The sequence below is a fragment of the Doryrhamphus excisus genome, unplaced genomic scaffold (assembly GCF_030265055.1).
Source record: "Doryrhamphus excisus isolate RoL2022-K1 unplaced genomic scaffold, RoL_Dexc_1.0 HiC_scaffold_25, whole genome shotgun sequence".
Lineage (NCBI taxonomy): Eukaryota > Metazoa > Chordata > Actinopteri > Syngnathiformes > Syngnathidae > Doryrhamphus > Doryrhamphus excisus.
In genome coordinates, this window is record NW_026652243.1 from 1,652,952 (window position 1) to 1,673,761 (window position 20,810).

The 20,810-nt window shown below is 49.7% G+C and overlaps 33 non-coding genes and 8 pseudogenes across 33 annotated transcripts; 37 read left to right on the forward strand and 4 right to left on the reverse strand.

The window, feature by feature from the left end:
- Positions 1-46: 46 nt before the first annotated feature.
- Positions 47-165, forward strand: LOC131116142 (5S ribosomal RNA). The gene has a single exon (XR_009123403.1). It is a non-coding gene; the product is annotated as a 5S ribosomal RNA (ribosomal RNA).
- Positions 166-277: 112 nt separating this feature from the next.
- On the forward strand, positions 278-396 carry LOC131115154 (5S ribosomal RNA). Its single transcript, XR_009122442.1, has one exon. It is a non-coding gene; the product is annotated as a 5S ribosomal RNA (ribosomal RNA).
- A 112-nt stretch (positions 397-508) lies between these two features.
- LOC131113890 (5S ribosomal RNA) lies at positions 509-617 on the forward strand (annotated as a pseudogene).
- Positions 618-728: 111 nt separating this feature from the next.
- LOC131115338 (5S ribosomal RNA) lies at positions 729-847 on the forward strand. The gene has a single exon (XR_009122618.1). It is a non-coding gene; the product is annotated as a 5S ribosomal RNA (ribosomal RNA).
- Positions 848-959: 112 nt separating this feature from the next.
- Positions 960-1,078, forward strand: LOC131117064 (5S ribosomal RNA). Its single transcript, XR_009124294.1, has one exon. It is a non-coding gene; the product is annotated as a 5S ribosomal RNA (ribosomal RNA).
- A 111-nt stretch (positions 1,079-1,189) lies between these two features.
- Positions 1,190-1,298, forward strand: LOC131113942 (5S ribosomal RNA; annotated as a pseudogene).
- A 112-nt stretch (positions 1,299-1,410) lies between these two features.
- LOC131111474 (5S ribosomal RNA) lies at positions 1,411-1,528 on the forward strand. Its single transcript, XR_009121185.1, has one exon. It is a non-coding gene; the product is annotated as a 5S ribosomal RNA (ribosomal RNA).
- Positions 1,529-1,640: 112 nt separating this feature from the next.
- LOC131112118 (5S ribosomal RNA) lies at positions 1,641-1,749 on the forward strand (annotated as a pseudogene).
- A 112-nt stretch (positions 1,750-1,861) lies between these two features.
- LOC131112105 (5S ribosomal RNA) lies at positions 1,862-1,979 on the forward strand (annotated as a pseudogene).
- Positions 1,980-2,091: 112 nt separating this feature from the next.
- Positions 2,092-2,210, forward strand: LOC131115156 (5S ribosomal RNA). The gene has a single exon (XR_009122444.1). It is a non-coding gene; the product is annotated as a 5S ribosomal RNA (ribosomal RNA).
- A 112-nt stretch (positions 2,211-2,322) lies between these two features.
- LOC131115158 (5S ribosomal RNA) lies at positions 2,323-2,441 on the forward strand. Its single transcript, XR_009122445.1, has one exon. It is a non-coding gene; the product is annotated as a 5S ribosomal RNA (ribosomal RNA).
- Positions 2,442-2,553: 112 nt separating this feature from the next.
- LOC131112879 (5S ribosomal RNA) lies at positions 2,554-2,662 on the forward strand (annotated as a pseudogene).
- A 111-nt stretch (positions 2,663-2,773) lies between these two features.
- LOC131114199 (5S ribosomal RNA) lies at positions 2,774-2,892 on the forward strand. The gene has a single exon (XR_009121578.1). It is a non-coding gene; the product is annotated as a 5S ribosomal RNA (ribosomal RNA).
- A 112-nt stretch (positions 2,893-3,004) lies between these two features.
- On the forward strand, positions 3,005-3,123 carry LOC131117215 (5S ribosomal RNA). Its single transcript, XR_009124440.1, has one exon. It is a non-coding gene; the product is annotated as a 5S ribosomal RNA (ribosomal RNA).
- A 112-nt stretch (positions 3,124-3,235) lies between these two features.
- On the forward strand, positions 3,236-3,354 carry LOC131115159 (5S ribosomal RNA). The gene has a single exon (XR_009122446.1). It is a non-coding gene; the product is annotated as a 5S ribosomal RNA (ribosomal RNA).
- A 111-nt stretch (positions 3,355-3,465) lies between these two features.
- On the forward strand, positions 3,466-3,574 carry LOC131112354 (5S ribosomal RNA; annotated as a pseudogene).
- Positions 3,575-3,686: 112 nt separating this feature from the next.
- Positions 3,687-3,805, forward strand: LOC131115160 (5S ribosomal RNA). The gene has a single exon (XR_009122447.1). It is a non-coding gene; the product is annotated as a 5S ribosomal RNA (ribosomal RNA).
- A 111-nt stretch (positions 3,806-3,916) lies between these two features.
- On the forward strand, positions 3,917-4,035 carry LOC131115161 (5S ribosomal RNA). Its single transcript, XR_009122448.1, has one exon. It is a non-coding gene; the product is annotated as a 5S ribosomal RNA (ribosomal RNA).
- Positions 4,036-4,146: 111 nt separating this feature from the next.
- LOC131115162 (5S ribosomal RNA) lies at positions 4,147-4,265 on the forward strand. The gene has a single exon (XR_009122449.1). It is a non-coding gene; the product is annotated as a 5S ribosomal RNA (ribosomal RNA).
- A 112-nt stretch (positions 4,266-4,377) lies between these two features.
- LOC131115163 (5S ribosomal RNA) lies at positions 4,378-4,496 on the forward strand. The gene has a single exon (XR_009122450.1). It is a non-coding gene; the product is annotated as a 5S ribosomal RNA (ribosomal RNA).
- Positions 4,497-4,608: 112 nt separating this feature from the next.
- On the forward strand, positions 4,609-4,717 carry LOC131112880 (5S ribosomal RNA; annotated as a pseudogene).
- Positions 4,718-4,828: 111 nt separating this feature from the next.
- Positions 4,829-4,947, forward strand: LOC131115319 (5S ribosomal RNA). Its single transcript, XR_009122600.1, has one exon. It is a non-coding gene; the product is annotated as a 5S ribosomal RNA (ribosomal RNA).
- A 112-nt stretch (positions 4,948-5,059) lies between these two features.
- LOC131115164 (5S ribosomal RNA) lies at positions 5,060-5,178 on the forward strand. The gene has a single exon (XR_009122451.1). It is a non-coding gene; the product is annotated as a 5S ribosomal RNA (ribosomal RNA).
- A 112-nt stretch (positions 5,179-5,290) lies between these two features.
- LOC131115881 (5S ribosomal RNA) lies at positions 5,291-5,409 on the forward strand. Its single transcript, XR_009123149.1, has one exon. It is a non-coding gene; the product is annotated as a 5S ribosomal RNA (ribosomal RNA).
- Positions 5,410-5,520: 111 nt separating this feature from the next.
- LOC131115165 (5S ribosomal RNA) lies at positions 5,521-5,639 on the forward strand. The gene has a single exon (XR_009122452.1). It is a non-coding gene; the product is annotated as a 5S ribosomal RNA (ribosomal RNA).
- A 112-nt stretch (positions 5,640-5,751) lies between these two features.
- Positions 5,752-5,860, forward strand: LOC131112881 (5S ribosomal RNA; annotated as a pseudogene).
- Positions 5,861-6,040: 180 nt separating this feature from the next.
- On the forward strand, positions 6,041-6,122 carry trnas-cga (transfer RNA serine (anticodon CGA)). Its single transcript has one exon. It is a non-coding gene; the product is annotated as a tRNA-Ser (tRNA).
- Positions 6,123-7,512: 1,390 nt separating this feature from the next.
- On the forward strand, positions 7,513-7,583 carry trnag-gcc (transfer RNA glycine (anticodon GCC)). Its single transcript has one exon. It is a non-coding gene; the product is annotated as a tRNA-Gly (tRNA).
- A 342-nt stretch (positions 7,584-7,925) lies between these two features.
- On the forward strand, positions 7,926-7,999 carry trnat-agu (transfer RNA threonine (anticodon AGU)). Its single transcript has one exon. It is a non-coding gene; the product is annotated as a tRNA-Thr (tRNA).
- Positions 8,000-8,886: 887 nt separating this feature from the next.
- trnak-cuu (transfer RNA lysine (anticodon CUU)) lies at positions 8,887-8,959 on the forward strand. The gene has a single exon. It is a non-coding gene; the product is annotated as a tRNA-Lys (tRNA).
- Positions 8,960-9,272: 313 nt separating this feature from the next.
- trnas-gcu (transfer RNA serine (anticodon GCU)) lies at positions 9,273-9,354 on the reverse strand. The gene has a single exon. It is a non-coding gene; the product is annotated as a tRNA-Ser (tRNA).
- A 1,889-nt stretch (positions 9,355-11,243) lies between these two features.
- On the reverse strand, positions 11,244-11,316 carry trnak-uuu (transfer RNA lysine (anticodon UUU)). The gene has a single exon. It is a non-coding gene; the product is annotated as a tRNA-Lys (tRNA).
- Positions 11,317-11,811: 495 nt separating this feature from the next.
- trnan-guu (transfer RNA asparagine (anticodon GUU)) lies at positions 11,812-11,885 on the forward strand. The gene has a single exon. It is a non-coding gene; the product is annotated as a tRNA-Asn (tRNA).
- Positions 11,886-12,856: 971 nt separating this feature from the next.
- On the forward strand, positions 12,857-12,938 carry trnas-cga (transfer RNA serine (anticodon CGA)). Its single transcript has one exon. It is a non-coding gene; the product is annotated as a tRNA-Ser (tRNA).
- Positions 12,939-14,328: 1,390 nt separating this feature from the next.
- Positions 14,329-14,399, forward strand: trnag-gcc (transfer RNA glycine (anticodon GCC)). The gene has a single exon. It is a non-coding gene; the product is annotated as a tRNA-Gly (tRNA).
- Positions 14,400-14,741: 342 nt separating this feature from the next.
- trnat-agu (transfer RNA threonine (anticodon AGU)) lies at positions 14,742-14,815 on the forward strand. The gene has a single exon. It is a non-coding gene; the product is annotated as a tRNA-Thr (tRNA).
- An 889-nt stretch (positions 14,816-15,704) lies between these two features.
- trnak-cuu (transfer RNA lysine (anticodon CUU)) lies at positions 15,705-15,777 on the forward strand. Its single transcript has one exon. It is a non-coding gene; the product is annotated as a tRNA-Lys (tRNA).
- Positions 15,778-16,090: 313 nt separating this feature from the next.
- Positions 16,091-16,172, reverse strand: trnas-gcu (transfer RNA serine (anticodon GCU)). The gene has a single exon. It is a non-coding gene; the product is annotated as a tRNA-Ser (tRNA).
- A 1,889-nt stretch (positions 16,173-18,061) lies between these two features.
- Positions 18,062-18,134, reverse strand: trnak-uuu (transfer RNA lysine (anticodon UUU)). The gene has a single exon. It is a non-coding gene; the product is annotated as a tRNA-Lys (tRNA).
- Positions 18,135-18,629: 495 nt separating this feature from the next.
- On the forward strand, positions 18,630-18,703 carry trnan-guu (transfer RNA asparagine (anticodon GUU)). Its single transcript has one exon. It is a non-coding gene; the product is annotated as a tRNA-Asn (tRNA).
- Positions 18,704-19,674: 971 nt separating this feature from the next.
- trnas-cga (transfer RNA serine (anticodon CGA)) lies at positions 19,675-19,756 on the forward strand. Its single transcript has one exon. It is a non-coding gene; the product is annotated as a tRNA-Ser (tRNA).
- Positions 19,757-20,810: the final 1,054 nt, after the last annotated feature.

The following is a 20,810-nucleotide window of genomic DNA, read 5'->3' on the forward strand; positions in this document are numbered from 1 at the left end:
TTGGCCTGCGTCGCCTTCAAATAAGATCTTTTCAGTTGACCTGGCAGCTTACGGCCATACTACCCTGAAAACGCCTGATCTCGTCTGATCTCGGAAGCTAAGCAGGGGCGGGCCTGGTTAGTACTTGGATGGGAGACCGCCTGGGAATACCAGGTGCTGTAAGCTTTTTATGGTTTCTGCTCTTGCCTGACAGCAGAGGGCGCTGTTTGACACTTTTTGCTGGAGTCTAGTTTGGCCTGCGTCGCCTTCAAATAGGATCTTTTCAGTTGATGTGGCAGCTTACGGCCATACTACCCTGAAAACGCCCGATCTCGTCCGATCTCGGAAGCTAAGCAGGGGCGGGCCTGGTTAGTACTTGGATGGGAGACCGCCTGGGAATACCAGGTGCTGTAAGCTTTTTATGGTTTCTGCTCTTGCCTGACAGCAGAGGGCGCTGTTTGACACTTTTTGCTGGAGTCTAGTTTGGCCTGCGTCGCCTTCAAATATGATCTTTACAGTTGCCCTGGCAGCTTACGGCCACACTACCCTGAAAACGCATGATCTCGGAAGCTAAGCAGGGGAGGGCCTGGTTAGTACTTGGATGGGAGACCGCCTGGGAATACCAGGTGCTGTAAGCTTTTTATGGTTTCTGCTCTAGCCTGACAGCAGAGGGCGCTGTTTGACACTTTTTGCTGGATCTAGTTTGGCCTGCATCGCCTTCAAATAAGATCTTTTCAGTTGTCCTGGCAGCTTACGGCCATACCACCCTGAAAACGCCTGATCTCGTCCGATCTCGGAAGCTAAGCAGGGGCGGGCCTGGTTAGTACTTGAATGGGTGACCGCCTGGGAATACCAGGTGCTGTAAGCTTTTCATGGTTTCTGCTCTTGCCTGACAGCAGAGGGCGCTGTTTGACATGTTTTGCTGGAGTCTAGTTTGGCCTGCGTCACCTTCAAATAGGATCTTTTCAGTTGACCTGGCAGCTTAAGGCCATACTACCCTGAAAACGCCCGATCTCGTCCGATCTCGGAAGCTAAGCAGGGGCGGGCCTGGTTAGTACTTGGATGGGAGACCGCCTGGGAATACCAGGTGCTGTAAGCTTTTTATGGTTTCTGCTGTAGCCTGACAGCAGAGGGCGCTGTTTGACACTTTTTGCTTGATCTAGTTTGGCCTACGTCGCCTTCAAATAAGATCTTTTCAGTTGTCCTGGCAGCTTACGGCCATACTACCCTGAAAACGCCCAATCTCGGAAGCTAAGCAGGGGCGGGCCTGGTTTGTACTTGGATGGGAGACCGCCTGTGAATACCAGGTGCTGTAAGCTTTTTATGGTTTCTGCTCTTGCCTGACAGCAGAGGGCGCTGTTTGACACTTTTTGCTGTAGTCTAGTTTGGCCTGTGACACCTTCAAATAGGATCTTTTCAGTTGACCTGGCAGCTTAGGCCATACTACCCTGAAAACGCCCGATCTCGTACGATCTCGGAAGCTAAGCAGGGCCGGGCCTGGTTAGTACTTGGATGGGAGACCGCCTGTGAATACCAGGTGCTGTAAGCTTTTTATGGTTTCTGCTCTTGCCTGACAGCAGAGGGCGCTGTTTGACACTTTTTGCTGGAGTCTAGTTTGGCCTGCGTCTTCTTCAAATAGGATCTTTTCAGTTGTCCTGGCAGCTTACGGCCATACTACCCTGAAAACGCCCGATCTCGGAAGCTAAGCAGGGGCGGGCCTGGTTAGTACTTGGATGGGAGACCACCTGTGAATACCAGGTGCTGTAAGCTTTTTATGGTTTCTGCTCTTGCCTGACAGCAGAGGGCGCTGTTTGACACTTTTTGCTGTACTCTAGTTTGGCCTGCGTCACCTTCAAATAGGATCTTTTCAGTTGACCTCGCAGCTTAGGCCATACTACCCTGAAAACGCCCGATCTCGTACGATCTCAGAAGCTAAGCAGGGCCGGGCCTGGTTAGTACTTGGATGGGAGACCGCCTGTGAATACCAGGTGCTGTAAGCTTTTTATGGTTTCTGCTCTTGCCTGACAGCAGAGGGCGCTGTTTGACACTTTTTGCTGTAGTCTAGTTTGGCCTGCGTCACCTTCAAATAGGATCTTTTCAGTTGACCTGGCAGCTTACGGCCATACTACCCTGAAAACGCCCGATCTCGTCCGATCTCGGAAGCTAAGCAGGGGCGGGCCTGGTTAGTACTTGGATGGGAGACCGCCTGGGAATACCAGGTGCTGTAAGCTTTTTATGGTTTCTGCTCTTGCCTGACAGCAGAGGGCGCTGTTTGACACTTTTTGCTGGAGTCTAGTTTGGCCTGCGTCGCCTTCAAATAGGATCTTTTCAGTTGATGTGGCAGCTTACGGCCATACTACCCTGAAAACGCCCGATCTCGTCCGATCTCGGAAGCTAAGCAGGGGCGGGCCTGGTTAGTACTTGGATGGGAGACCGCCTGGGAATACCAGGTGCTGTAAGCTTTTTATGGTTTCTGCTCTTGCCTGACAGCAGAGGGCGCTGTTTGACACTTTTTGCTGGAGTCTAGTTTGGCCTGCGTCGCCTTCAAATAGGATCTTTACAGTTGCCCTGGCAGCTTACGGCCACACTACCCTGAAAACGCCTGATCTCGGAAGCTAAGCAGGGGAGGGCCTGGTTAGTACTTGGATGGGAGACCGCCTGGGAATACCAGGTGCTGTAAGCTTTTTATGGTTTCTGCTCTAGCCTGACAGCAGAGGGCGCTGTTTGACACTTTTTGCTGGATCTAGTTTGGCCTGCGTCGCCTTCAAATAAGATCTTTTCAGTTGTCCTGGCAGCTTACGGCCATACCACCCTGAAAACGCCTGATCTCGTCCGATCTCGGAAGCTAAGCAGGGGCGGGCCTGGTTAGTACTTGGATGGGAGACCGCCTGGGAATACCAGGTGCTGTAAGCTTTTCATGGTTTCTGCTCTTGCCTGACAGCAGAGGGCGCTGTTTGACACTTTTTGCTGGAGTCTAGTTTGGCCTGCGTCTTCTTCAAATAGGATCTTTTCAGTTGCCCTGGCAGCTTACGGCCATACTACCCTGAAAACGCCCGATCTCGTCCGATCTCGGAAGCTAAGCAGGGGCGGGACTGGTTAGTACTTGGATGGGAGACCGCCTGGGAATACCAGGTGCTGTAAGCTTTTCATGGTTTCTGCTCTTGCCTGACAGCAGAGGCCGCTGTTTGACATGTTTTGCTGGAGTCTTGTTTGGCCTGCGTCACCTTCAAATAGGATCTTTTCAGTTGACCTGGCAGCTTACGGCCATACTACCCTGAAAACGCCCGATCTCGTCCGATCTCGGAAGCTAAGCAGGGGCGGGCCTGGTTAGTACTTGGATGGGAGACCGCCTGGGAATACCAGGTGCTGTAAGCTTTTTATGGTTTCTGCTCTAGCCTGACAGCAGAGGGCGCTGTTTGACACTTTTTGCTTGATCTAGTTTGGCCTGCGTCGCCTTCAAATAAGATCTTTTCAGTTGTCCTGGCAGCTTACGGCCATACTACCCTGAAAACGCCCGATCTCGGAAGCTAAGCAGGGGCGGGCCTGGTTAGTACTTGGATGGGAGACCGCCTGTGAATACCAGGTGCTGTAAGCTTTTTATGGTTTCTGCTCTTGCCTGACAGCAGAGGGCGCTGTTTGACACTTTTTGCTGTAGTCTAGTTTGGCCTGCGTCACCTTCAAATAGGATCTTTTCAGTTGACCTGGCAGCTTACGGCCATACTACCCTGAAAACGCCCGATCTCGTCCGATCTCGGAAGCTAAGCAGGGGCGGGCCTGGTTAGTACTTGGATGGGAGACCGCCTGGGAATACCAGGTGCTGTAAGCTTTTTATGGTTTATGCTCTAGCCTGACAGCAGAGGGCGCTGTTTGACACTTTTTGCTGGATCTAGTTTGGCCTGCGTCGCCTTCAAATAAGATCTTTTCAGTTGTCCTGGCAGCTTACGGCCATACTACCCTGAAAACGCCCGATCTCGTCCGATCTCGGAAGCTAAGCAGGGGCGGGCCTGGTTAGTACTTGGATGGGAGACCGCCTGGGAATACCAGGTGCTGTAAGCTTTTTATGGTTTCTGCTCTAGCCTGACAGCAGAGGGCGCTGTTTGACACTTTTTGCTGGATCTAGTTTGGCCTGCGTCGCCTTCAAATAAGATCTTTTCAGTTGTCCTGGCAGCTTACGGCCATACTACCCTGAAAACGCCCGATCTCGTCCGATCTCGGAAGCTAAGCAGGGGCGGGCCTGGTTAGTACTTGGATGGGAGACCGCCTGGGAATACCAGGTGCTGTAAGCTTTTTATGGTTTCTGCTCTTGCCTGACAGCAGAGGGCGCTGTTTGACACTTTTTGCTGGAGTCTAGTTTGGCCTGCGTCGCCTTCAAATAGGATCTTTTCAGTTGTCCTGGCAGCTTACGGCCATACTACCCTGAAAACGCCCGATCTCGTCCGATCTCGGAAGCTAAGCAGGGGCGGGCCTGGTTAGTACTTGGATGGGAGACCGCCTGGGAATACCAGGTGCTGTAAGCTTTTTATGGTTTCTGCTCTTGCCTGACAGCAGAGGGCGCTGTTTGACACTTTTTGCTGGAGTCTAGTTTGGCCTGCGTCGCCTTCAAATAGGATCTTTACAGTTGCCCTGGCAGCTTACGGCCACACTACCCTGAAAACGCCTGATCTCGGAAGCTAAGCAGGGGAGGGCCTGGTTAGTACTTGGATGGGAGACCGCCTGGGAATACCAGGTGCTGTAAGCTTTTTATGGTTTCTGCTCTAGCCTGACAGCAGAGGGCGCTGTTTGACACTTTTTGCTGGATCTAGTTTGGCCTGCGTCGCCTTCAAATAAGATATTTTCAGTTGTCCTGGCAGCTTACGGCCATACCACCCTGAAAACGCCTGATCTCGTCCGATCTCGGAAGCTAAGCAGGGCCGGGCCTGGTTAGTACTTGGATGGGAGACCGCCTGTGAATACCAGGTGCTGTAAGCTTTTTATGGTTTCTGCTCTTGCCTGACAGCAGAGGGCACTGTTTGACACTTTTTGCTGTAGTCTAGTTTGGCCTGCGTCACCTTCAAATAGGATCTTTTCAGTTGACCTGGCAGCTTACGGCCATACTACCCTGAAAACGCCCGATCTCGTCCGATCTCGGAAGCTAAGCAGGGGCGGGCCTGGTTAGTACTTGGATGGGAGACCGCCTGGGAATACCAGGTGCTGTAAGCTTTTTATGGTTTCTGCTCTTGCCTGACAGCAGAGGGCGCTGTTTGACACTTTTTGCTGGAGTCTAGTTTGGCCTGCGTCGCCTTCAAATAGGATCTTTTCAGTTGATGTGGCAGCTTACGGCCATACTACCCTGAAAACGCCCGATCTCGTCCGATCTCGGAAGCTAAGCAGGGGCGGGCCTGGTTAGTACTTGGATGGGAGACCGCCTGGGAATACCAGGTACTGTAAGCTTTTTATGGTTTCTGCTCTAGCCTGACAGCAGAGGGCGCTGTTTGACACTTTTTGCTGGATCTAGTTTGGCCTGCGTCGCCTTCAAATAAGATCTTTTCAGTTGACCTGGCAGCTTACGGCCATACTACCCTGAAAACGCCCGATCTCGTCCGATCTCGGAAGCTAAGCAGGGGCGGGCCTGGTTAGTACTTGGATGGGAGACCGCCTGGGAATACCAGGTGCTGTAAGCTTTTTATGGTTTCTGCTCTTGCCTGACAGCAGAGGGCGCTGTTTGACACTTTTTGCTGGAGTCTAGTTTGGCCTGCGTCGCCTTCAAATAGGATCTTTACAGTTGCCCTGGCAGCTTACGGCCACACTACCCTGAAAACGCCTGATCTCGGAAGCTAAGCAGGGGAGGGCCTGGTTAGTACTTGGATGGGAGACCGCCTGGGAATACCAGGTGCTGTAAGCTTTTTATGGTTTCTGCTCTAGCCTGACAGCAGAGGGCGCTGTTTGACACTTTTTGCTGGATCTAGTTTGGCCTGCGTCGCCTTCAAATAAGATCTTTTCAGTTGTCCTGGCAGCTTACGGCCATACCACCCTGAAAACGCCTGATCTCGTCCGATCTCGGAAGCTAAGCAGGGGCCAAGGAGTCACGGTGGCCGAGAGGTTAAGGCGTTGGACTCGAAATCCAATGGGGTTTCCCCGCACAGGTTGGAATCCTGTCTGTGACGCTTTGGCTGGGCATTTGTTGCCGCCATGCTGTTTACCTTGTGGTGGAGTACTGTTGGTTATGAGGGCCGGGGTGTTGTCCTTTCACGGCCCGCATTCTCTACATTGGAGGTCTAAATTTTGGGTAGAGGATAATGGGGTCCACTGTCCCCATTGATCTGCTTCTTGCAGTCTCGGTGGCCGAGATTTTTGTTGCCACTCTGCTTTGACATGCTGTTTTCTTTACCTCTCCTCTGTCTTTCAGCGGCCTTGTCGAGGGTGTTTCACAGGTGGGTGGGTGGTGTGATGTTGGATATGGGGGCCAGTGGGTTGTAGCCCTTTTGTTGTTCCTGGAGCACATAAAGAAGAGTGGCCAGTACGGGGGGTCGAACCCATGACCTTGGCGTTATGAGCACCACACGCTGACCAACTGAGCTAACCGGGATAGCGGCAGAGAGCTGCTGGAATGACAAGGCGCTACGAAACGCGTATCGGGCGAGCCTCAGCGTCTGGGTCTCATCCCGAGCGGCCAGCTCATCTTGCACTTGTTGGCTGAGGCTCACCCGATATGCGCTGCGCAGCGCCTTGTCATTCCAGCCGCTCTCTGTCGCTATCCATTCGACTCGACAACCGGCTGCGGGAGCGCAGCGCACAGCGGAGGGCGGAGCCTCTCCGACCCACACGTCGGCTCCAAATCCCACCTCCTGGGGCTCTTCCGGCACCACTCCTCCCTCCCTGCTCCAGCAGCGGAGCGCCGTCTGATGACGTCGGGAGTGTCGTCCCCATGCAACTGGGAGCCAGTCGCCTTTCGTCAGCGGAGAGGAGTCACCGTCCACGCCTGTGGCTGTGCCTGTACTGTGGGAGTCCTACACACAATTTCCCGCTGTCCAGTTCGCCCAGCACGCCAACGCTCTTCCTCCACCAGGGATATTCGCCAGCTGCTGGCACTGCCCGCTCCAACCACACCGGCTGCGTCATCCGCTTTGGCGGGCCGACTTCAGGTGGAAGGTACGATATCCTGGGCGGGGGAAGCTTCTCCTACCACAGCATTAATTGACTCTGGGGCGGACGAGAACTTCATTGATAGCGGACTGGTCAGTTCTCTCAACATTCCTACTGTTGAGCTTGTCCCCCACAAGAATGTCCGCTCGCTAGATGAACATCACCTGGCATGCATTACGCATCAGACGTGCGCCATATCCTTGGTGCTGTCGGTTAACCACCACAAGGTCACCATTTTTTTTCTTATGCCCTCTCGCTCAGCTCTGTTAGTACTCGGCCTCCCCTGGCATCCCGTGCGTGTGTTGTGATTGTGATGTTTTGTCATTCAGCGCCACTTTGCAGCGGCACATCCACTCGACAATTTAATTTGTTCTCCGACAGTGTTGTTCTCCGACAGTGTTTCCCAATGTGGCATTGGTGGTTCAGTGGTAGAATTCTCGCTTGCCAAGCGGGAGGCCCGGGTCCGATTCCCGGCCAATGCAGTATATCTTAGCTTGTACCTTTCTTTAGAGCTCATGTTGAAAAAGTACAAAGGCTCTTCTCCTGCTAAAGGGCGGTATTCAGAATGACACCTGAAACGTAACAGACCGGACCACCCGAGAGTTAAGGTGGACAGCACTTAGTGAAACCTGACTGCAGTCATGCTGTTGTAGTCTCTGTCGCGCAATTGGTCAGCACGTTTGGCTGTTAACTGAGAGGTTGGTGGTTCGAGCCCACCCAGGGACTCTCAATTCACACATTTGTTGGACTTTGGACTCCCTCCCTTGTATGAACATTTTTCCCCATTGGCGAACTGTTTTTGTGTTGGTGCCAGATGCACTGCCGGCACTGTGGCTAAGCTGGTCAAAGTGCCTGTCTAGTAAACAGGAGATCCTGGGTTCAAATCCCAGCAGTGCCTGGGTGCTTGGTCAGTGAAACTTTGGCAGCTGATTTGTCAACCATGTACTTCTTTTTGTCACTTGCCCTTCAAGAACGAATTGACGTTGCATCCACAGCTGACATGATTGTTGTGGATCCCATTACACCAGAAGGTGCTTGAATCCAAAGAGTATGACATTGTGATGTGTTGTCATTCAGCGCCACTTTGCAGAGGCTCATCCACTTGACGGTTGAATTTTTTTTCTCTTACAGTGTGTCCCCACGTGGCATTGGTGGTTCAGTGGTAGAATTCTCACTTGCCAAGCGGGGGCCGCGCGCGTGTTGTTGACATTTGCTGCCAGCCAATCAGGATGCGACACAGACGTCAGACAAGCAAAGAGACTCGCCTGCCACGCGGGCATGATTACCATTACCATTACCATCTATCAGGGATGGCAACTGAATTAAGAATCAATGCCAGAAACCTGCCACAGGATTTCAGATAATGTTTTGATGCAGACTGGTCATGATGCCTCTGATTCATTCAATTAATTAATTAATTAATTAATTGAAATTAATTAAACCACTACCTGTGAGAGGTAAGGTACACCATTGCTCTAAACATTGATAGAATAGTTAGTAATGGAGTTAGTCGTGAATAACTAACAATGCTTGTGGGGATTTTTTTGGTGTTGGACATCTTTCAGATAAATAAACATGCAAACTGACCCGGGAACATCATGGCTGTTCCTGGCAAATGAACATAACAGGAGGGTTAAGATGACGACACTTCCAAAGTTCTCAGCTATGACTGAACCTCTCGCTCCTTTGTTCCCTGAGAAACCAGGTTGGGTGTGGAATTGATCAAACATCAAGAAGACCACATCAATTCAAAAAAAATAAAAAGTGATATCGTGGCAGAAAAATGCCCGGTTAGCTCAGTCGGGAGAGCATGAGACTCTTAATCTCAGGGTCGTGGGTTCGAGCCCCACATTGGGCGGTTCAGCTCTTTTGGTGATACATCTTAAAGATTTCTTTCCTGTGGAAAATTCTGCAACATGCGGAAAACATTTCATTCGAAGTACACAAAAACAAATCCCATTCTTGTAGGACCACAAATGGTAGAGCGCTCACTTCGCATGTGAGATGAAGTGGAATCGATGCCTGCATTCTCCAAATGGTATATTATGCCTTTTTCTTGCCAAAAAAGCATTCTCAATCTCCCACATCGTACCGGATGCTTGGATTAATTGCATTCTAATGATGTTTCCTAAAAACACAGGTGGTGTCAAAACTGGTGCATTAGTATAGTCCGATGAGGATGGGATTCGAACCCATGCGTGCAGAACACAATGGATTAGCAGTCCATCACCTTAACCTCTCGGTCACCTCATCTCCTTCGTGGACATGGTCTTGTTGACTCAAAATGACACATCTTAATTAGCGTTTTGGTGTTGCAGAAATTGTGGCAGCCTTCCTGTGCAGCGGGGGGATTTAACTCAAAGGCTAGAGTTCTTGCTCTACATGCAAGAACTAGCGGGTTTGATACCCGTATTGTCGAAATGATATGTTATGGCTTTTTTTTTTGCCAACAAAAGCGTTCTTGATCTCCGACATCGTACCTTATACTTTCATTCATTGCATGCTAATAATGTTTACTAAAATAACAGGTGTGGTCAAAACTAGTGTACTCTTACATCACCACACTTCAAGTGGACAGACAATCTTGTCTTTTCAGACAATACAATTACAAAAGCAACACACACCTGCCATGACCCTGAATCGGCCGGGGTTGTTGCGGCCACAACACAGAGTAGGAACCACTATACAATTACGGCTGTGAGCTATGCTTTTCTGGGCAAGAACCATAAACTCAGACTTGGAGGTGCAGATTGCTCATTCCAGCTGGTTCTTTTTCGTCTGCGAGCAAAGCTTGAATTTCATGTGGGTGTTGTCCTGGCGGGAGAAACATTTTAGCTCGTGTCGGCATGGCTACCGTGACAAAAGCCCATTTTCCTTTCCAGTAAATGTGCATCAGCTGAACACTTTGCAGACCTAATGCTGTGAACATTTGCGCGAACTCAAGGTCGGGTCCTACATCCTGTTTGTGTCTGATTGTAACATGATATGCATCAGGATTCTGTATGTCACCTCCCAACTGCACTTGTCTGGTCTTAATATGTCATTGGCTGTGTTGTCGTGATCGATGTTGATGAAATCAAGAGAACAAAGTCACCCCTTTACAAACTATTTGCCAACTCACGATGTAAACAGCAATTGTGCTGAAAACTGGGATTGAACCAGGGACCTTTAGAGATTCAATCCAACGCTCTCCCAACTGAGCAATTTCAGCTGCAAAGGGGGTTCTCTGCTTTTTCAGTCTGGGCTAAAAGTGGGGGTAGGGTGAAGCTGTGTCTGTGCCACGTACCATGTTGCTGTGTACCTGGTCCAGTGTGTTCTCATCTTGGGTTGGAATGTCCCCATGCTGGTAAAGGGTGGGGAATACAGTCCGTCGATGAGGATAAGCGGTACAGTGGAGTTCACTGGTTGAAGTCGCCAGGTACCATAAAAATGGCAATGGGCCACGAGGGTGTTCTGAATTCCCCTTTGGCCAAATTGGCTAAATGGCCGTACAAAAAGCACCATACTTGGAGCCTGTGGTCAATGTCAACAGTTGGGCTAATTCAGTTCCGTTGAGACGGTGATTATGTACCAAGTCAGTTATGTCAGTCAGGATTTGGTCAAGGTTGTTGTGTGGTTTTGGCATGGATAAGGCTATGTATCTAAATTTAGGAGGAGTCCATGGTCTGTAAACATACTGAGGTACTCCCACTGCTGTTGCGGAACTTGCGGGACCTTGCAAATTTCCCCACTGAGGGACGAATAAAGGCATATCTTATCTTCTACCATAGGGTAGGCTTTTGGCAAGAAGTAGGATTCTTAATCCTACTTCTTGCCATTCTTAATGCTTTCCCAAGTTCCAACATTTCCTTGGGAGCGAGTTTGATAACCGAGCCCACCCAGGGACTCTCAATTCACACGTGTTGGACTTTGGACTCCCTCCCTTGTATGAACATTTTTCCCCATTGGCGAACTGTTTTTTTGTGTTGGTGCCAGATGCACAGCTGGCGCTGTGGCTAAGCTGGTCAAAGTGCCTGTCTCGCACTGTATCTTCAATTTAATTATTGAGAATGGCGTTTACCCACAGTCCTGGAAGATCGCAAAGGTGCTTGGTCGAAAAGGTTTACTTAAACAAGTTATTCAGGGAAGGGGCCTACCTTCACCGCCTGAACAGGGACTTGAACCCTGGACCCTCAGATTAAAAGTCTGATGCTCTACCAACTGAGCTATCCAGGCCTTTATGGAATGAGGACAACTCACAAGGTAAAATCTTCTGGCATACTGTACTTGACCTTGCAGAGATGAGAGCTTCTTCTCTGGCTCTCAGCAAAGGCGGTCGCATCTTTCCCCTCTCCTCCCTATCCCTTATCTTCCCTGCTTTGTTGTTCCCTGTCCATCCTGTCGATGGAGTTTGACTTGATTCTTTGTCACGCAGTCTGAAATTGGCAAACTGAGAAATTCTGATTGAGTGACCAATGCAGTCTGTCTATTTTAATACATTTTGTCTCAACTCATGTTGAAAAAGGACAGAGCCATTTCCGTGAGAGCACAAGACCCCTGGATTGTACCCAAAAACACTTTGCGTTCATCAAAGAGTAAAGCTGGTGTCCTGGTTTGCAATGCCTCGATTGTTACACCAGAAGGTGCGAGTCACATCCAAAACAAAGGGCATGCTGGACGCATAGCATGCGTTAGTATGGCTTCAACTGAACAGAAGTTGGCAGCGTGTGCGTCTCTGTGGCGCAATCGGTCAGCGCGCTCGGCTGTTAACCGGGAGGCTGGTGGTTCGAGCCCACCCGGGGACGTTCTCTGGATGTCACCAGTGTCACTGTTCATTCATGTTTGCGCTCCACTCTTGCACAGCACTTGTGTGGTTCCCAATTGGCAAACTGCGTGTCAATGACTTTTCAAAAGCACATTCCAGCTTCCATGGTCTAACACATTTGATCAGAAGTTAGGTTGATCAAGTCACAGATTTCAGTTTGTTTCTGCACAGGTCTGGTGAAACACAGAAGCTCTGCTTATCTTTTGCAAAAGCGCCAGCCAGGATTATAGATTAAGAGACGACGGAATGCTTTTATGTTAAAAGGAATCAAGTCAAACCCCATCAACTGGTAAGCAGGGGCCCTTAAGAGAAGACACTGTATACTGTTGTGATTTTTTGACAGACATGTCTAGTAAACAGGAGATCCTGGGTTCAAATCCCAGCAGTGCCTTCTCTGTGTTTCAGCAGCTCCTATGCTGTTATTTAAAAGAAATGTTGTTCTTCTTCTGTTGAATAAAGACCCATCATTTCTGATGTCATATGTAGTATACATGTCACATGTACTACAATGCTCCCTACAAAGACAATACCCTTGTGTATTTGGACATTTGCAGGTTTAATAAAACAGACCACATTAGCCAAATATCTTCTGGACAAAAGAGTGGTCAGACAGGACAAAGTTTGAGCCAGTCACCTGAACATTAGACTTTTGATCTGAGTGTCCGGGATTCAAGTCCCTGTTCAGGTGACCAGTGATAGGGTCTGAGGTCCACTTGCAAACGCCTCCTTTTTGCCCACAAAATACAAGGGCAACAGGACAATCCCTTGGTACTTTATGGAAACAATGTGAGGTGCCTGGCTTTTAACTAGAAGTGGAAAGACTTGTGTAGCCCCTCACACAAACCATGTGTCTTCCTCCCATGCACATGTTGCCAGCTGATCCTTGACATCAGCAAAAATTTGGTTCTAGGACAATGGGGTCACCTGCCCCCCATTGGTCTTTTCCAAGGAGTCACGGTGGCCGAGAGGTTAAGGCGTTGGACTCGAAATCCAATGGGGTTTCCCCGCACAGGTTGGAATCCTGTCTGTGACGCTTTGGCTGGGCATTTGTTGCCGCCATGCTGTTTACCTTGTGGTGGAGTACTGTTGGTTATGAGGGCCGGGGTGTTGTCCTTTCACGGCCCGCATTCTCTACACTGGAGGTCTAAATTTTGGGTAGAGGATAATGGGGTCCACTGTCCCCATTGATCTGCTTCTTGCAGTCTCGGTGGCCGAGATTTTTGTTGCCACTCTGCTTTGACATGCTGTTTTCTTTACCTCTCCTCTGTCTTTCAGCGGCCTTGTCGAGGGTGTTTCACAGGTGGGTGGGTGGTGTGATGTTGGATATGGGGGCCAGTGGGTTGTAGCCCTTTTGTTGTTCCTGGAGCACATAAAGAAGAGTGGCCAGTACGGGGGGTCGAACCCATGACCTTGGCGTTATGAGCACCACACGCTGACCAACTGAGCTAACCGGGATAGCGGCAGAGAGCTGCTGGAATGACAAGGCGCTACGAAACGCGTATCGGGCGAGCCTCAGCGTCTGGGTCTCATCCCGAGCGGCCAGCTCATCTTGCACTTGTTGGCTGAGGCTCGCCCGATATGCGCTGCGCAGCGCCTTGTCATTCCAGCCGCTCTCTGTCGCTATCCATTCGACTCGACAACCGGCTGCGGGAGCGCAGCGCACAGCGGAGGGCGGAGCCTCTCCGACCCACACGTCGGCTCCAAATCCCACCTCCTGGGGCTCTTCCGGCACCACTCCTCCCTCCCTGCTCCAGCAGCGGAGCGCCGTCTGATGACGTCGGGAGTGTCGTCCCCATGCAACTGGGAGCCAGTCGCCTTTCGTCAGCGGAGAGGAGTCACCGTCCACGCCTGTGGCTGTGCCTGTACTGTGGGAGTCCTACACACAATTTCCCGCTGTCCAGTTCGCCCAGCACGCCAACGCTCTTCCTCCACCAGGGATATTCGCCAGCTGCTGGCACTGCCCGCTCCAACCACACCGGCTGCGTCATCCGCTTTGGCGGGCCGACTTCAGGTGGAAGGTACGATATCCTGGGCGGGGGAAGCTTCTCCTACCACAGCATTAATTGACTCTGGGGCGGACGAGAACTTCATTGATAGCGGACTGGTCAGTTCTCTCAACATTCCTACTGTTGAGCTTGTCCCCCACAAGAATGTCCGCTCGCTAGATGAACATCACCTGGCATGCATTACGCATCAGACGTGCGCCATATCCTTGGTGCTGTCGGTTAACCACCACAAGGTCACCATTTTTTTTCTTATGCCCTCTCGCTCAGCTCTGTTAGTACTCGGCCTCCCCTGGCATCCCGTGCGTGTGTTGTGATTGTGATGTTTTGTCATTCAGCGCCACTTTGCAGCGGCACATCCACTCGACAATTTAATTTGTTCTCCGACAGTGTTGTTCTCCGACAGTGTTTCCCAATGTGGCATTGGTGGTTCAGTGGTAGAATTCTCGCTTGCCAAGCGGGAGGCCCGGGTCCGATTCCCGGCCAATGCAGTATATCTTAGCTTGTACCTTTCTTTAGAGCTCATGTTGAAAAAGTACAAAGGCTCTTCTCCTGCTAAAGGGCGGTATTCAGAATGACACCTGAAACGTAACAGACCGGACCACCCGAGAGTTAAGGTGGACAGCACTTAGTGAAACCTGACTGCAGTCATGCTGTTGTAGTCTCTGTCGCGCAATTGGTCAGCACGTTTGGCTGTTAACTGAGAGGTTGGTGGTTCGAGCCCACCCAGGGACTCTCAATTCACACATTTGTTGGACTTTGGACTCCCTCCCTTGTATGAACATTTTTCCCCATTGGCGAACTGTTTTTGTGTTGGTGCCAGATGCACTGCCGGCACTGTGGCTAAGCTGGTCAAAGTGCCTGTCTAGTAAACAGGAGATCCTGGGTTCAAATCCCAGCAGTGCCTGGGTGCTTGGTCAGTGAAACTTTGGCAGCTGATTTGTCAACCATGTACTTCTTTTTGTCACTTGCCCTTCAAGAACGAATTGACGTTGCATCCACAGCTGACATGATTGTTGTGGATCCCATTACACCAGAAGGTGCTTGAATCCAAAGAGTATGACATTGTGATGTGTTGTCATTCAGCGCCACTTTGCAGAGGCTCATCCACTTGACGGTTGAATTTTTTTTTTCTCTTACAGTGTGTCCCCACGTGGCATTGGTGGTTCAGTGGTAGAATTCTCACTTGCCAAGCGGGGGCCGCGCGCGTGTTGTTGACATTTGCTGCCAGCCAATCAGGATGCGACACAGACGTCAGACAAGCAAAGAGACTCGCCTGCCACGCGGGCATGATTACCATTACCATTACCATCTATCAGGGATGGCAACTGAATTAAGAATCAATGCCAGAAACCTGCCACAGGATTTCAGATAATGTTTTGATGCAGACTGGTCATGATGCCTCTGATTCATTCAATTAATTAATTAATTAATTAATTGAAATTAATTAAACCACTACCTGTGAGAGGTAAGGTACACCATTGCTCTAAACATTGATAGAATAGTTAGTAATGGAGTTAGTCGTGAATAACTAACAATGCTTGTGGGGATTTTTTTGGTGTTGGACATCTTTCAGATAAATAAACATGCAAACTGACCCGGGAACATCATGGCTGTTCCTGGCAAATGAACATAACAGGAGGGTTAAGATGACGACACTTCCAAAGTTCTCAGCTATGACTGAACCTCTCGCTCCTTTGTTCCCTGAGAAACCAGGTTGGGTGTGGAATTGATCAAACATCAAGAAGACCACATCAATTCAAAAAAATTAAAAAGTGATATCGTGGCAGAAAAATGCCCGGTTAGCTCAGTCGGGAGAGCATGAGACTCTTAATCTCAGGGTCGTGGGTTCGAGCCCCACATTGGGCGGTTCAGCTCTTTTGGTGATACATCTTAAAGATTTCTTTCCTGTGGAAAATTCTGCAACATGCGGAAAACATTTCATTCGAAGTACACAAAAACAAATCCCATTCTTGTAGGACCACAAATGGTAGAGCGCTCACTTCGCATGTGAGATGAAGTGGAATCGATGCCTGCATTCTCCAAATGGTATATTATGCCTTTTTCTTGCCAAAAAAGCATTCTCAATCTCCCACATCGTACCGGATGCTTGGATTAATTGCATTCTAATGATGTTTCCTAAAAACACAGGTGGTGTCAAAACTGGTGCATTAGTATAGTCCGATGAGGATGGGATTGGAACCCATGCGTGCAGAACACAATGGATTAGCAGTCCATCACCTTAACCTCTCGGTCACCTCATCTCCTTCGTGGACATGGTCTTGTTGACTCAAAATGACACATCTTAATTAGCGTTTTGGTGTTGCAGAAATTGTGGCAGCCTTCCTGTGCAGCGGGGGGATTTAACTCAAAGGCTAGAGTTCTTGCTCTACATGCAAGAACTAGCGGGTTTGATACCCGTATTGTCGAAATGATATGTTATGGCTTTTTTTTTTGCCAACAAAAGCGTTCTTGATCTCCGACATCGTACCTTATACTTTCATTCATTGCATGCTAATAATGTTTACTAAAATAACAGGTGTGGTCAAAACTAGTGTACTCTTACATCACCACACTTCAAGTGGACAGACAATCTTGTCTTTTCAGACAATACAATTACAAAAGCAACACACACCTGCCATGACCCTGAATCGGCCGGGGTTGTTGCGGCCACAACACAGAGTAGGAACCACTATACAATTACGGCTGTGAGCTATGCTTTTCTGGGCAAGAACCATAAACTCAGACTTGGAGGTGCAGATTGCTCATTCCAGCTGGTTCTTTTTCGTCTGCGAGCAAAGCTTGAATTTCATGTGGGTGTTGTCCTGGCGGGAGAAACATTTTAGCTCGTGTCGGCATGGCTACCGTGACAAAAGCCCATTTTCCTTTCCAGTAAATGTGCATCAGCTGAACACTTTGCAGACCTAATGCTGTGAACATTTGCGCGAACTCAAGGTCGGGTCCTACATCCTGTTTGTGTCTGATTGTAACATGATATGCATCAGGATTCTGTATGTCACCTCCCAACTGCACTTGTCTGGTCTTAATATGTCATTGGCTGTGTTGTCGTGATCGATGTTGATGAAATCAAGAGAACAAAGTCACCCCTTTACAAACTATTTGCCAACTCACGATGTAAACAGCAATTGTGCTGAAAACTGGGATTGAACCAGGGACCTTTAGAGATTCAATCCAACGCTCTCCCAACTGAGCAATTTCAGCTGCAAAGGGGGTTCTCTGCTTTTTCAGTCTGGGCTAAAAGTGGGGGTAGGGTGAAGCTGTGTCTGTGCCACGTACCATGTTGCTGTGTACCTGGTCCAGTGTGTTCTCATCTTGGGTTGGAATGTCCCCATGCTGGTAAAGGGTGGGGAATACAGTCCGTCGATGAGGATAAGCGGTACAGTGGAGTTCACTGGTTGAAGTCGCCAGGTACCATAAAAATGGCAATGGGCCACGAGGGTGTTCTGAATTCCCCTTTGGCCAAATTGGCTAAATGGCCGTACAAAAAGCACCATACTTGGAGCCTGTGGTCAATGTCAACAGTTGGGCTAATTCAGTTCCGTTGAGACGGTGATTATGTACCAAGTCAGTTATGTCAGTCAGGATTTGGTCAAGGTTGTTGTGTGGTTTTGGCATGGATAAGGCTATGTATCTAAATTTAGGAGGAGTCCATGGTCTGTAAACATACTGAGGTACTCCCACTGCTGTTGCGGAACTTGCGGGACCTTGCAAATTTCCCCACTGAGGGACGAATAAAGGCATATCTTATCTTCTACCATAGGGTAGGCTTTTGGCAAGAAGTAGGATTCTTAATCCTACTTCTTGCCATTCTTAATGCTTTCCCAAGTTCCAACATTTCCTTGGGAGCGAGTTTGATAACCGAGCCCACCCAGGGACTCTCAATTCACACGTGTTGGACTTTGGACTCCCTCCCTTGTATGAACATTTTTCCCCATTGGCGAACTGTTTTTTTGTGTTGGTGCCAGATGCACAGCTGGCGCTGTGGCTAAGCTGGTCAAAGTGCCTGTCTCGCACTGTATCTTCAATTTAATTATTGAGAATGGCGTTTACCCACAGTCCTGGAAGATCGCAAAGGTGCTTGGTCGAAAAGGTTTACTTAAACAAGTTATTCAGGGAAGGGGCCTACCTTCACCGCCTGAACAGGGACTTGAACCCTGGACCCTCAGATTAAAAGTCTGATGCTCTACCAACTGAGCTATCCAGGCCTTTATGGAATGAGGACAACTCACAAGGTAAAATCTTCTGGCATACTGTACTTGACCTTGCAGAGATGAGAGCTTCTTCTCTGGCTCTCAGCAAAGGCGGTCGCATCTTTCCCCTCTCCTCCCTATCCCTTATCTTCCCTGCTTTGTTGTTCCCTGTCCATCCTGTCGATGGAGTTTGACTTGATTCTTTGTCACGCAGTCTGAAATTGGCAAACTGAGAAATTCTGATTGAGTGACCAATGCAGTCTGTCTATTTTAATACATTTTGTCTCAACTCATGTTGAAAAAGGACAGAGCCATTTCCGTGAGAGCACAAGACCCCTGGATTGTACCCAAAAACACTTTGCGTTCATCAAAGAGTAAAGCTGGTGTCCTGGTTTGCAATGCCTCGATTGTTACACCAGAAGGTGCGAGTCACATCCAAAACAAAGGGCATGCTGGACGCATAGCATGCGTTAGTATGGCTTCAACTGAACAGAAGTTGGCAGCGTGTGCGTCTCTGTGGCGCAATCGGTCAGCGCGCTCGGCTGTTAACCGGGAGGCTGGTGGTTCGAGCCCACCCGGGGACGTTCTCTGGATGTCACCAGTGTCACTGTTCATTCATGTTTGCGCTCCACTCTTGCACAGCACTTGTGTGGTTCCCAATTGGCAAACTGCGTGTCAATGACTTTTCAAAAGCACATTCCAGCTTCCATGGTCTAACACATTTGATCAGAAGTTAGGTTGATCAAGTCACAGATTTCAGTTTGTTTCTGCACAGGTCTGGTGAAACACAGAAGCTCTGCTTATCTTTTGCAAAAGCGCCAGCCAGGATTATAGATTAAGAGACGACGGAATGCTTTTATGTTAAAAGGAATCAAGTCAAACCCCATCAACTGGTAAGCAGGGGCCCTTAAGAGAAGACACTGTATACTGTTGTGATTTTTTGACAGACATGTCTAGTAAACAGGAGATCCTGGGTTCAAATCCCAGCAGTGCCTTCTCTGTGTTTCAGCAGCTCCTATGCTGTTATTTAAAAGAAATGTTGTTCTTCTTCTGTTGAATAAAGACCCATCATTTCTGATGTCAAATGTAGTATACATGTCACATGTACTACAATGCTCCCTACAAAGACAATACCCTTGTGTATTTGGACATTTGCAGGTTTAATAAAACAGACCACATTAGCCAAATATCTTCTGGACAAAAGAGTGGTCAGACAGGACAAAGTTTGAGCCAGTCACCTGAACATTAGACTTTTGATCTGAGTGTCCGGGATTCAAGTCCCTGTTCAGGTGACCAGTGATAGGGTCTGAGGTCCACTTGCAAACGCCTCCTTTTTGCCCACAAAATACAAGGGCAACAGGACAATCCCTTGGTACTTTATGGAAACAATGTGAGGTGCCTGGCTTTTAACTAGAAGTGGAAAGACTTGTGTAGCCCCTCACACAAACCATGTGTCTTCCTCCCATGCACATGTTGCCAGCTGATCCTTGACATCAGCAAAAATTTGGTTCTAGGACAATGGGGTCACCTGCCCCCCATTGGTCTTTTCCAAGGAGTCACGGTGGCCGAGAGGTTAAGGCGTTGGACTCGAAATCCAATGGGGTTTCCCCGCACAGGTTGGAATCCTGTCTGTGACGCTTTGGCTGGGCATTTGTTGCCGCCATGCTGTTTACCTTGTGGTGGAGTACTGTTGGTTATGAGGGCCGGGGTGTTGTCCTTTCACGGCCCGCATTCTCTACACTGGAGGTCTAAATTTTGGGTAGAGGATAATGGGGTCCACTGTCCCCATTGATCTGCTTCTTGCAGTCTCGGTGGCCGAGATTTTTGTTGCCACTCTGCTTTGACATGCTGTTTTCTTTACCTCTCCTCTGTCTTTCAGCGGCCTTGTCGAGGGTGTTTCACAGGTGGGTGGGTGGTGTGATGTTGGATATGGGGGCCAGTGGGTTGTAGCCCTTTTGTTGTTCCTGGAGCACATAAAGAAGAGTGGCCAGTACGGGGGGTCGAACCCATGACCTTGGCGTTATGAGCACCACACGCTGACCAACTGAGCTAACCGGGATAGCGGCAGAGAGCTGCTGGAATGACAAGGCGCTACGAAACGCGTATCGGGCGAGCCTCAGCGTCTGGGTCTCATCCCGAGCGGCCAGCTCATCTTGCACTTGTTGGCTGAGGCTCGCCCGATATGCGCTGCGCAGCGCCTTGTCATTCCAGCCGCTCTCTGTCGCTATCCATTCGACTCGACAACCGGCTGCGGGAGCGCAGCGCACAGCGGAGGGCGGAGCCTCTCCGACCCACACGTCGGCTCCAAATCCCACCTCCTGGGGCTCTTCCGGCACCACTCCTCCCTCCCTGCTCCAGCAGCGGAGCGCCGTCTGATGACGTCGGGAGTGTCGTCCCCATGCAACTGGGAGCCAGTCGCCTTTCGTCAGCGGAGAGGAGTCACCGTCCACGCCTGTGGCTGTGCCTGTACTGTGGGAGTCCTACACACAATTTCCCGCTGTCCAGTTCGCCCAGCACGCCAACGCTCTTCCTCCACCAGGGATATTCGCCAGCTGCTGGCACTGCCCGCTCCAACCACACCGGCTGCGTCATCCGCTTTGGCGGGCCGACTTCAGGTGGAAGGTACGATATCCTGGGCGGGGGAAGCTTCTGGTCGAAAAGGTTTACTTAAACAAGTTATTCAGGGAAGGG